General features: G+C 34.4%; 1 protein-coding gene across 1 annotated transcript in view; it reads left to right on the forward strand.

Moving 5' to 3' along the window:
• Positions 1-10,150, forward strand: part of IRS1 (insulin receptor substrate 1) — a 54,210-nt gene extending 44,060 nt beyond the window's left edge. Inside the window, exon 2 of the mRNA XM_081329127.1 lies at positions 9,027-10,150. The gene's annotated coding sequence lies outside the window, so the exon portion shown is untranslated. The remainder of the gene's footprint in view (positions 1-9,026) is intronic.
• Positions 10,151-10,430: the final 280 nt, after the last annotated feature.

Genomic DNA, 10,430 nt, shown 5'->3' on the forward strand with positions numbered 1-10,430 from the left:
TTAATGAATAATGGTGGTGTAAATCCATTAAATTTCATGAACCATAATTTAGTAAACTAAATTATCATAATATAGGAACTCAATTGGTTGTGCCCTTGATCGTTCTCCTTGCATCGGTATTTGCAATGAGTAGGCAGACAAAATGTGCATTATGATTCAATACTCAAGTACTGCATCATGTCAGACATTGGAAACCAACTTTTCAGATAAATTATATCACTGTGTGATGACATCACTGTCACGTGTAATAATTTTAATATTATTTGCTGTAGATACTGTAAACTCCTAAATGTAGGCTTCAGTTACATTTTCTTCTTCTATGAAATATTTTTTCTGATTTTTATAGGTTTTTTTATAACTTGATCATTTATAAGAGATTCCATTACATTACTATTACATGTAAAAAGGTAATGCAAGAAGAAGGTTAGTAACAACCACAAATTTTTAATAAAACTTGGATATAAGATGTGATGCAACTAGTATTTGTGATAAATGAAAGAAATAATTTGCTTGTTTCTCAATCTTCTCTTTAGTTTGGCAATTAATGAAATACTGATACACATACTTGTCAACTACTAAACACATTTGCTCTGTTAATAGTGCAGTGTTGGTTATTCTGGTTCTCTAAAAGAAATTATATGTTGGGTTACTACAGTTTTAACATTTGTTAAATGCATTGTGATGGGAGTTGGCATCTGTTCATGATGGTGCAATGGATGTATTTCTCTTTATTTTTGCTATAAATCTGCATCTGCCTTGGCTTTGAGCAAAAAAGCTTATAGTACAGATAGGTAAAATAATGTTGCAGCTTGTGACTGATGTAATATGCCTTAAATATTTAAGATGTCTAGTCTAGCAAGTTTCATAATAAATTTAAATATAAAATCTAATTTAAAGTATTTGAAATGTAACTCAAAGATATCAGTATATATGCTGTGACAGTGTCCTTTAAAATTAAAGACATATCTTTTAAATCTTTTTTTCAGATACTGAAATGCATTAAATTAATTTTAAAATCTCAGAAAATTTTCAGTTGAAACATCATTCATCAACGATTGTCAGTATAATTTGTATCCAGTACGCTAATGCAAGACAGACAAAATTAATGTGCATTAAATGTGCTTTAAAATTATAACACAATTGTTATTACTGTAGCTTACTTAAAACACTAAAACTTTATTCTTTAGTAACTATCAAAAAAGAGGAACTCCTTAATACCACATAATGTAATGTTACTAATTTCTCTGATTTCACATTCACATAGATTTAAGATTCAGAATATCATTTAAAAAATCAAATGGTTTATAATTTTATGTGTGGCTGGGTTCAAGTCAACCTCTTCGGAACGTTTCCCCCCCCCATCTATTTGGTTTAAACTCTTAAGCTGTCTATTTTCAGCAAAATGCAGTATGGGAAGAGTTTTTACTTTCCTTTAAAATTCGTATCACAATATACGTTTGATATCACAATTGGCTTTGAAAGGTTAATAGGAAGGCAAATTCAGATTTATAAAAGTGTAGGGATAAAGGTGCAACTGACTGTTGTGTGAGCTGATTAAATAATACCTTGCTGCTTCTGCATTAATTCTATTGAAATTCAAAATATTTTGGTAATAAAACCAAAAAGCTTATATGCTTGTACAGAAAAGAGACTTATTTGAATAGGAGAAAACAGCTCTATAAACATTTGAACTGTTTATATATGTTATCATATGTTTATTTGTTGGATATATTTGTGAATTTCTTCTCAGTATTTCTGTTTACCTCAAAGCTTTGCACAATATGAACAATTCTCCCTCTCTTTTTGAGCTTCAAAGTGGATTCAGATGGTATAAAGTTTGGTTGAGGTAGGATCATTGCTTGATAGGAACAGACTTTTGTAATGTTATGAGACCAGATTGTTTTGCAAAGACCAAGAGGAAAGTGGAATTTAAATTGGAAGTACTGATAGAACATGGTTTTCATGAACCTTTGATGTGCTGCTTGCTGAATTTAGGTACAGCCGTTGCATTGCCATTTGACAAGCAGTTATAGAAGTAAGATAGCTAATGTTTTTTTATTTGAATAGCCCATTCTATAGTATGATTTTGAAAAAGGTTAGATTTATAATATAACATTGGTGAAATTCAGCACAAATTCAGTCCTTAAAAATAAGCAACATATTTTGTTGATTTCTTATAACTTATTTTGTACTGCTCAAATGTTTATGATCTTTCAGAAACTATAAGAAAAGAAAATCAACCTTTCATTATTGAATACATGATTATCTTAAATATATATATTCTGCAACAGTAGCGGGAACTATGTCATGAATGTCACACCCTCCTGTTGAACAACTTTGAAAATGGGGAGCAACAATGCTTTCTGCATGCGTTTTGCAGGAGATGTTGAACAGACACTATTCGTCAAAGATACTTTGTATAAATGAAGTTTTGGTTTTTTATTTTAGTTTTTTTGTTCAAGTGCAGTTTTCTCGCATTACCAATTATTTCCATAAATTTCCATAAAATAAATTGCAAGCACCTATTATTGGAGAATCCAGTTTAAATCCTGTGGTGAGTGGGAAATGGTTTACCCAGTTTTGAAGCTGCCAGCGATGATGTCAGTCATTTTAATGACACCACAACATATTGGAATTTAAAAAAAACACCCTTAAAAGTCTTGTACATGATGTTATATGTTGTTAAGGCAGCATTGATTTTTGTTGATAAAAAACAATTGGGATATCCAAATGCTGACTTAAAAACTGAGAATTTTATTGGTTTATTAATTTTATTAGTTTATCAGAATATAAAATTCAAAGGAAAATAAAAATAGTGGGAAACTAGGAAAAGAAAAAGGGTAAAAAAGAACATGTGGAGTAGAAGGGAGAATTTTATTGTTCTTTGTTTCAAACTTAATTAAAAAGAATTTCTATATGATTTCTTTCAGTGTAAATATTTAGATTTAATGAGGAAAGAAATTTCCCTTTTAAAAAATAATGCATTTTAAGTCATTTAAATTTCAGATCAATTTCCCAGTTAGCATTCAGTAAATGGTAATGTCATATAAACACATGAATATTCTGGTGTATGAATGCAATATTGTGTCTGTGAGTAAATTTGAGTCTACATTGTTCTGTAGTTGTTCTGATACTCTTAAATACTGTTAAAACTAGCTGAGCTTTCAGAATTTTTCTATTAGCCAAGGGGTCATTTCAATATATTGATCACATTCTGGTGAATATGAATAACTATTGATCTTCCAATAACTGGTCATATTTAATTTGTTCGATATATTGGGACTACACTCTTAGAAATCTCCTTGCCAACTTGGCTCAAGATTTTCTGCTAAATTTAGGTTCTGCTGTTCCCACACACATGGAAGGAGCTAGCTTGGAAAAGTTCATCTAAAATAATTCTTATGCAACTGATTTCTCTTTAGTCTTTTATTAGGTTCCCCAGAAGAATACAAATGGTTAGTGTGGCAAATTTCATAAGGATTTTTAGTGCAAAACTATGCAATGATATTATCAGCAGAAAGATATCTTGTTACTCATGAGAAGTAGCTATATTTAAAAATATTAATGCCAACGTGACATCCATCCATCCATCCATCCATCCATCATCTCTATATATCATCTAAAGGTAAAGGTAAAGGTTCCCCCGCACATGCGTGCTAGTCGTTTCCGACTCTAGGGGCCGGTGCTCATCTCCGTTTCAAAGCCGAAGAGCCAGCGCTTGTCTGAGGACGTCTCCGTGGTCATGTGGCCGGCATGACTAGACGCCAAAGGCGCACGGAACGCTGTTACCTTCTCACCGTAGTGGTTCCTATTTTTCTATCTATTTAATATATCCTGCCTTCTTGTAAACTCTCTCATATCATATATCTAACTCTCCTCTGTATCCAGAATGTGGACTTTGAAAGCGAAAAAGAGGTTTTAAAATAATTTGAAGAAGTAACAATTAGTAAAAAGGACAAATTTGAATAAAGTTTTAAAGTGCTGTCTCCTATATTTTTAGGCTTTATCACAGATTACCAACCCTATTTCAATCACGATCAATCTTACTGTAATCTGGCTATCTTGTATTGTATTTCTAATTATAAATGAGTAGCAGTTTCCCTGAACAAGTAAAAAGACATAAATAATATTGTGGCAACTTTAGTCTAGAAACATTAAGAAAATATTGCATAAGACTGAGCTATCCCATTTTGATTCTTTACTCTTTTTTGAAATCTTGCATGATTTAAATAAAAATTAAAACATCCAAGTTTCTTTTGTTGTTGATGATTTCACTGATAGCTTTGTGAACAAATCTTGTACCTGCTTACTAGAGACCACAATTAGTTGCTTTAGAGCTCAGAATATCCTGAGTAAGACCTGGAGTTGGTGAGGTGGGATCCAGTGCTACTCAGATCATAGAGGACCAGATAGATTCTAATGTCAAGGTTTAGAAAAAAGTGCCCAAAGTCTGTTAATCAAAAGAACCTGGAAAAAGAACCTTTACATTTAAACTCTGGGATTGGCAGAAATATATGACTTAATTTCCATGTTCTGCAGTGTAGTTTATCTTATCTACAGTAAGGCAAATTATCTAACAATGTCAAGATCTTGACATTTATCTTGTTACATAGTTCATGAATGTGAGATTAATTTTCTAGAAATACTAGAGATTGGCCTGAGCTGTGTCATTGAATATTCACAATTTATAATATGTGCAATATATTCATGGCTTCTATCTATCTTTTTAGAATATTAATCTCAAAACTTGAGGGATAAGATAAGATCATCTTTATTGTCATTTTTTTACTGTGGGCACAACAGCACATATCAAAAATGAAATTTAGTTGCCTGCTCTCAAAGTGAAACACATACATGACACACACCTAAAACATACTATAAACAACATATGTATAGACCCTAACCCCTACATATACATAACAATAAAATATTAAATACTGTCTATCTTGAATACATAACAGAAGGAGGAAGCCTGAGAGTTTACAAGGTTAATGCTGTATGGAATGGAACTATGGTTGAATCTGGATGTTCTGCTATGGATACCATAAAGCCTTCTCCCAGAATATTCACACAAACAAAATTTAGGTCATCAGGATTCTGTTTTAATGATAATGTAGGTGGGAATTTTCCAGTCTGTGCCCATATTAGCTAGTTGATTCTATAAATGAAAGTTCAACAACTCTAATAGGTTGAAAAAAATCTAGTGTGGATCTGAATAGCCTTTTGTGTAAATAATAAATGACATTGAATATGATTTTTTAAAGAAAAAAGAATTAGAAAAATTGCTAATTTTGTATTCTCATAACTTTCTTCTTTTTATCATGATTAGAGAGTTGAGCTATTCAAGCAAAATGCCTGATGTATTTTTCTTTGATAATTAACACTGCTTTTATCTATTTAAAATACATTAAAGCAACAGGGTTTGACATGTATGGCAAAACCCTCCATTTCACTTTCTATCGCTTTGATAACATATTCATCCCAGGTTAAAAACATGCTGAGTACAGTTTGTTCTTGCACCAAACTCTTCATTCAGCAGTTTTGGAAAACAGCCAAATATGAAAAGTAAACCCTTCCCAGTTTAAATGAGGCAATTTATTTCGTTGTCACTGGCCCTTTTAATGAAGTATGGTAGCACTGTCTAATTTTAGGATCAACATAGTTTAAAGCTGTGACTCTATATTAAGTTTCATATAGCTGTTCTAAGCGGAACTCCCCTGTAGATTGGTAAGAGGCTTCAGAAGGAAGTTGTAAATGTAGAGAAGATCTGCAAGAAAATTCTTTTGAAATCCTTCATGCTATACCACACAGGCTTCCAGTTCATGTGAAGAACCACACAGAATAAATTTGATTTCTTGGGCAAATAAATGTATGTAGCACAGACAATCCTTTCAATCCTTACATATCTCTATTGAAAGGAGTAACATATTAATAACAGAACAGTAAAAAAACCAAGCTGAATTGTGGACAGTTCCTTCAGATATTATAATGTGTCCCTCTGTAAAATCTCTAAAATAATCCCAGCATCATACCCTCATCTACCAAACAGAAATTTGGTTCTTTCATTTAACAAAGGACTTCAGGATAGCTTTCTGACTAAAAAGGAATTATGTGTACTCTTAAATTGAGCTCATTCTACAAAATATTAATAACATTCACCTACAGTACAGTAAATTAAAATGGCAAACATTTGAAGATTTGAAGAAATACAGAAGTCTGTAATGTGGTTGGACTTATATCATGTTTACAGCCATTATTTGTTAAACATGATTTTTGGTTTAGCACATTCAGGCATAACCTAAACAGTGATAAAGGAATACTCCAAACAAAACAGCGAAAAATGAATATTGACCAGAAACACAGAATTCCAGTTATTTGTTGGAGAATAAAAGAGGAAGAAGGATGGAGACAAGGCAAAATGGATATCACATTTAGGTGGGGGGGAAAAAGACGCCAAATTTAAGATACTACTTCTCCAAGGACTAGAAAAAAAAAGATGAATAATATCATTACACAAAAAAAGATGAATAATATCATTACACAAGCAACAGCACTTGTTGCTTGTCCTGGTTATCTTTATTTGCATTTATCATCTTGATAATTTTTGTGCAGTTATTGGAACAATGATTTCTGTAGTAGTTTTATAGATCCACAATGCTTAGCTTTGAATCTTGCCTCCTGAAACTCATCCACACCTTGATTAACATTATGGAGATTGGAAGAAAGTAGCAAAATAAGACAAATATTATCAAATGAGTGTAGTAGGTATTCATATAATTACATTAATTTATACATTTACTGTACTTTCTTTGTCCAAGGACTCTTTTACTTGTTTACTAAAATACTTGTTAATGATTTTAGACAGAAACTAAAAAAGTATGTTCAGCTCACAATATTTATCTCCTCAGAATTAATGTCTTCCATGCAATTTTTGTCACCCCCTAAATGTCCTATTTACTCTAGGATTGGGTAGAAAGTACACATGATTGCATCTTATCTTTATTGAAAGGTATAGATGCTTTGAAAACTTAGGGCCAACCACATTGCCCATTCACATACTCATTCATTAGCGAGTGCTTGAGAAAGTCTCCCATAGGAAGTATAATTCTTCTTAATGCTTTTTTTATCATTTGCTGACCAATCCAGTTGTCTTGGATAATATGAGAATTCCAGTCCTGGGGTAGACTAGAAGATCTCCAAGATTCCTTCCAAACATATGATTCTAATTTTTCTCTTCCTCTCCATCTAGCATTGCTGTCCCCCACTTTTTCCCCTTCGTTTCCCTGCTATCTTCTCTTGACCCATAGTTATGGAGAGGTGTGGGTGTGTTTATGTGTTAACTCTTTCAATATATGAACATAATTTCCATGTCTGTGAGCAAGGAACTTACGATAATGCTGATGGAGGCCAGTTAATATGGTACCTTTTCCATAGGCAGATCATTTGAGTAATTATTAATTCTTCTCCTGATTCTCAAGTCACCCTTTTTAAAGTGGCTTCTTGTAAGTATGTATAAATGTGTGTGTGTGTGTGTGTGTGTGTGTGTGTGTGCGCGCGCATGCATGTGTGTGCATGTGTGTATAATCAAGTGTGACGTGGACACCATTTATTTGGAAAGGGAAAAGGGAAAATCTTCAGGATTGGTTTCAGCTGAAATTGGCAGCTGTAGGTTGATAAGATGGGAAATCTGAACATTGCATAGGAATTTTGGCTGTATTTATAGTTAATTCACTGTTCCCCATCTTCTAGTCCACGGGTCGGCAGCCCGCGGCTCCGGAGCCGCATGCGGCTCTTTGAGCCATCTCCTGCGGCTCCCAGCCGCCCGGTGCGCGCGCACCTCTTCGAACGGGCAGTGGTGCGCGTGCACCTCTCCAAATGGAGAGTGGCACCGCCCGTTTGGAGAGGTGCACATGCACCTCTCTGAATGGGCGGAGGTGTGCGCGCACCTCCCCAAACCTTTGGAGAGGTGCGCACGCACCTCCGCGCGAACGGGCAGCGGCGCCGCTCTTTGGGAAAGCTCTGCAGACGGGCCGCGGCAGCTTTCCCAAGAAGCGGCGCCGCTGCCCATTCCGAGAGGTGCGCGCGTACTTCTCCGAACGACCGTAGGTGCGCGTGCACCTCCCCAAACCTTTGGAGAGGTGCACGCGTACCTCCGCGCGAACGGGCAGCAGCGCCGCTCTTTGAGAAAGCTGTCGCGGCACGTTTGCAGGCTGCCGAAGGCGGTAGCTCTGCAAACGGGCCATCGCCGTCGCGCAACCAGGAACTGGTTCCATCACACATAAAATAAATGGCAACCGCACGCGTCCGCATATGCGCAAAACGTTTTTTTTGCGCATGCACGTGCATGGATGCACGCACGCGGCTCCCCCTTTTTTTATGTCTGATGGAACCGGTTCCCAGTGGCTCTTTTCCTTTTTCAGGTTGCCGACCCCTGTTCTAGTCCTTGGAGAAGTAGTATCTTAAATTCGGCGTCTTTTTCCCCCCCACCTAAATGTGATATGCATAGTCCTTGTCTACTGTTCTCTTCTGCTCATTTTGAAACTTTGAAGTTCAAGAGTTTCTGCAACCTGAAGCTACCTATCTTTCCTTTATTTATTTCTCACATTTCTAAAACCACCCATCTCCCCCACAAAGAGGACTCTGATTAGATTCATTAAATCATGTAATGTAATATAATGTGACATAATTTAGGATGGATCTGCTTTGTGAGTGCAGATCATAACTATTGCAATATTAATTCTTATAACATCCTAAACAAGCTATATGAATATTGTGGCAGTTTTCGTAAATAGTCTGGATTCATATATAAAGCTATGCAATATGGTTTGTTCGGTTTTTCTCATCATGTTATATATAAATTGGTTATATGTTATCTACTGTATTTTTTCTCATTCAGAAAATATTCCATGACTTATATTTATAGGAATTGTAAACTTATCTATGTATTTATGAGAAATTTAATTATAAACTTGTATACATTTATGCATTACAAGTACATTAATAATATTTCTTTCTTCTTTTCTCAGAATGATGACCTATACAACCTCAGAAAAACTTCTTTCAATTCATGGGTATCCACACTTGGTTTTGTGTATCACAACTAGGACCTCAGTCTTCTTCCCCAGTAGATGGGTACGATGCATCCAGTTCAATTTGTTTACTTTACACAAACCTCAGGAGTTAATTAACTGAACTGCACATTCTGTTTCTTTTTAAAAAATATTTTTTGTTTGTGTGTGCCATGCAAAAGCACTGTGACACCTGGACAATGAGTCTATGATTGCTTCCTCCTATATCATAGAGATTTAACTGGCAACAGTAAACGTATGTGCCCACCACTATAATATAGTGAGAGTGGGTATACTTCTAGCTCATCTATGTAAAACATAAAATTTTAATTTGCTGCTGAAAAATCTGTATGACAAATCATAAGTGTAAATTATTACATACAAACTGTTAATGTTGGTTGAAGAGTATTAAATATTTAACATAGGTTTTTGATTTATACATGTACTTTTTTAATTAAAATGTAACTTTTCCTACAGCACATCCTTTTTGATGTGGAACTGAGGTATACTATATTCTGTTATAAACAGAGTGGGATGGGTGGGGGAAATTGCTTAAAAAGGCATTTTAAGAATAGCTTAGGGTACTATTCTTTTTAAGATTGTAATTCAGAATATATTATATGGATCAATGGCCCATGAACCTGGATGTATAGTCATATTTACTGCTATCATCAATAATTACAATTCAGCTGAATTCTTTAAAAATATAATATTTTTTATTCTTCCTGTGAAACATTATGAAAAGGCGAACTTATTTGTGCATGGTATTTGCAAGTGTGAATTTGAAATTGTTGGTTGCACAGGAACATAGACAATATCAGAAAAATAAAGCTAAGTCTTCCATTGTACGTATGTATGTGTGTGCACACCAGCGTGCCCCTATATGTGTGTGTGTGTTTATAAAATTATATGTGTGTGTATAGGTATGTGTGTATATATACATACACATATATAAATACATAGAAAGTTATATAGGTACAAAGAAAAACATCTGAAATATTGGCAAATACTTCAAATGAAATTATTCCTGGAATGAAATATGTGGGCCTTTGTAAATTCTGGAAATCTCTTTCTATACATAATAAACTAGGAACTGTTTTATCTTTATTTATCCTATTTCATTGGTTCTCTCTTTATACACAATCAATATATCTCATTGTATTTGATGTTCTTAATTTATTACAATAGGAATGATAGTTCAAATATTATTGAGTCATAAAATGTCTTGGTTGTCAAAAGTCAGCGATACCTTGCATTCCTTAATGATAACTTAGGTAAAGGTAAAGGTTCCCCCGCACATGCGTGCTAGTCGTTTCCGACTCTAGGGGCCGGTGCTCATCTCCGTTTCAAAGCTGAAGAGCC

The sequence above is a fragment of the Vipera berus genome (genome assembly GCF_964194415.1).
Source record: "Vipera berus genome assembly, chromosome: 5".
NCBI lineage: Eukaryota > Metazoa > Chordata > Lepidosauria > Squamata > Viperidae > Vipera > Vipera berus.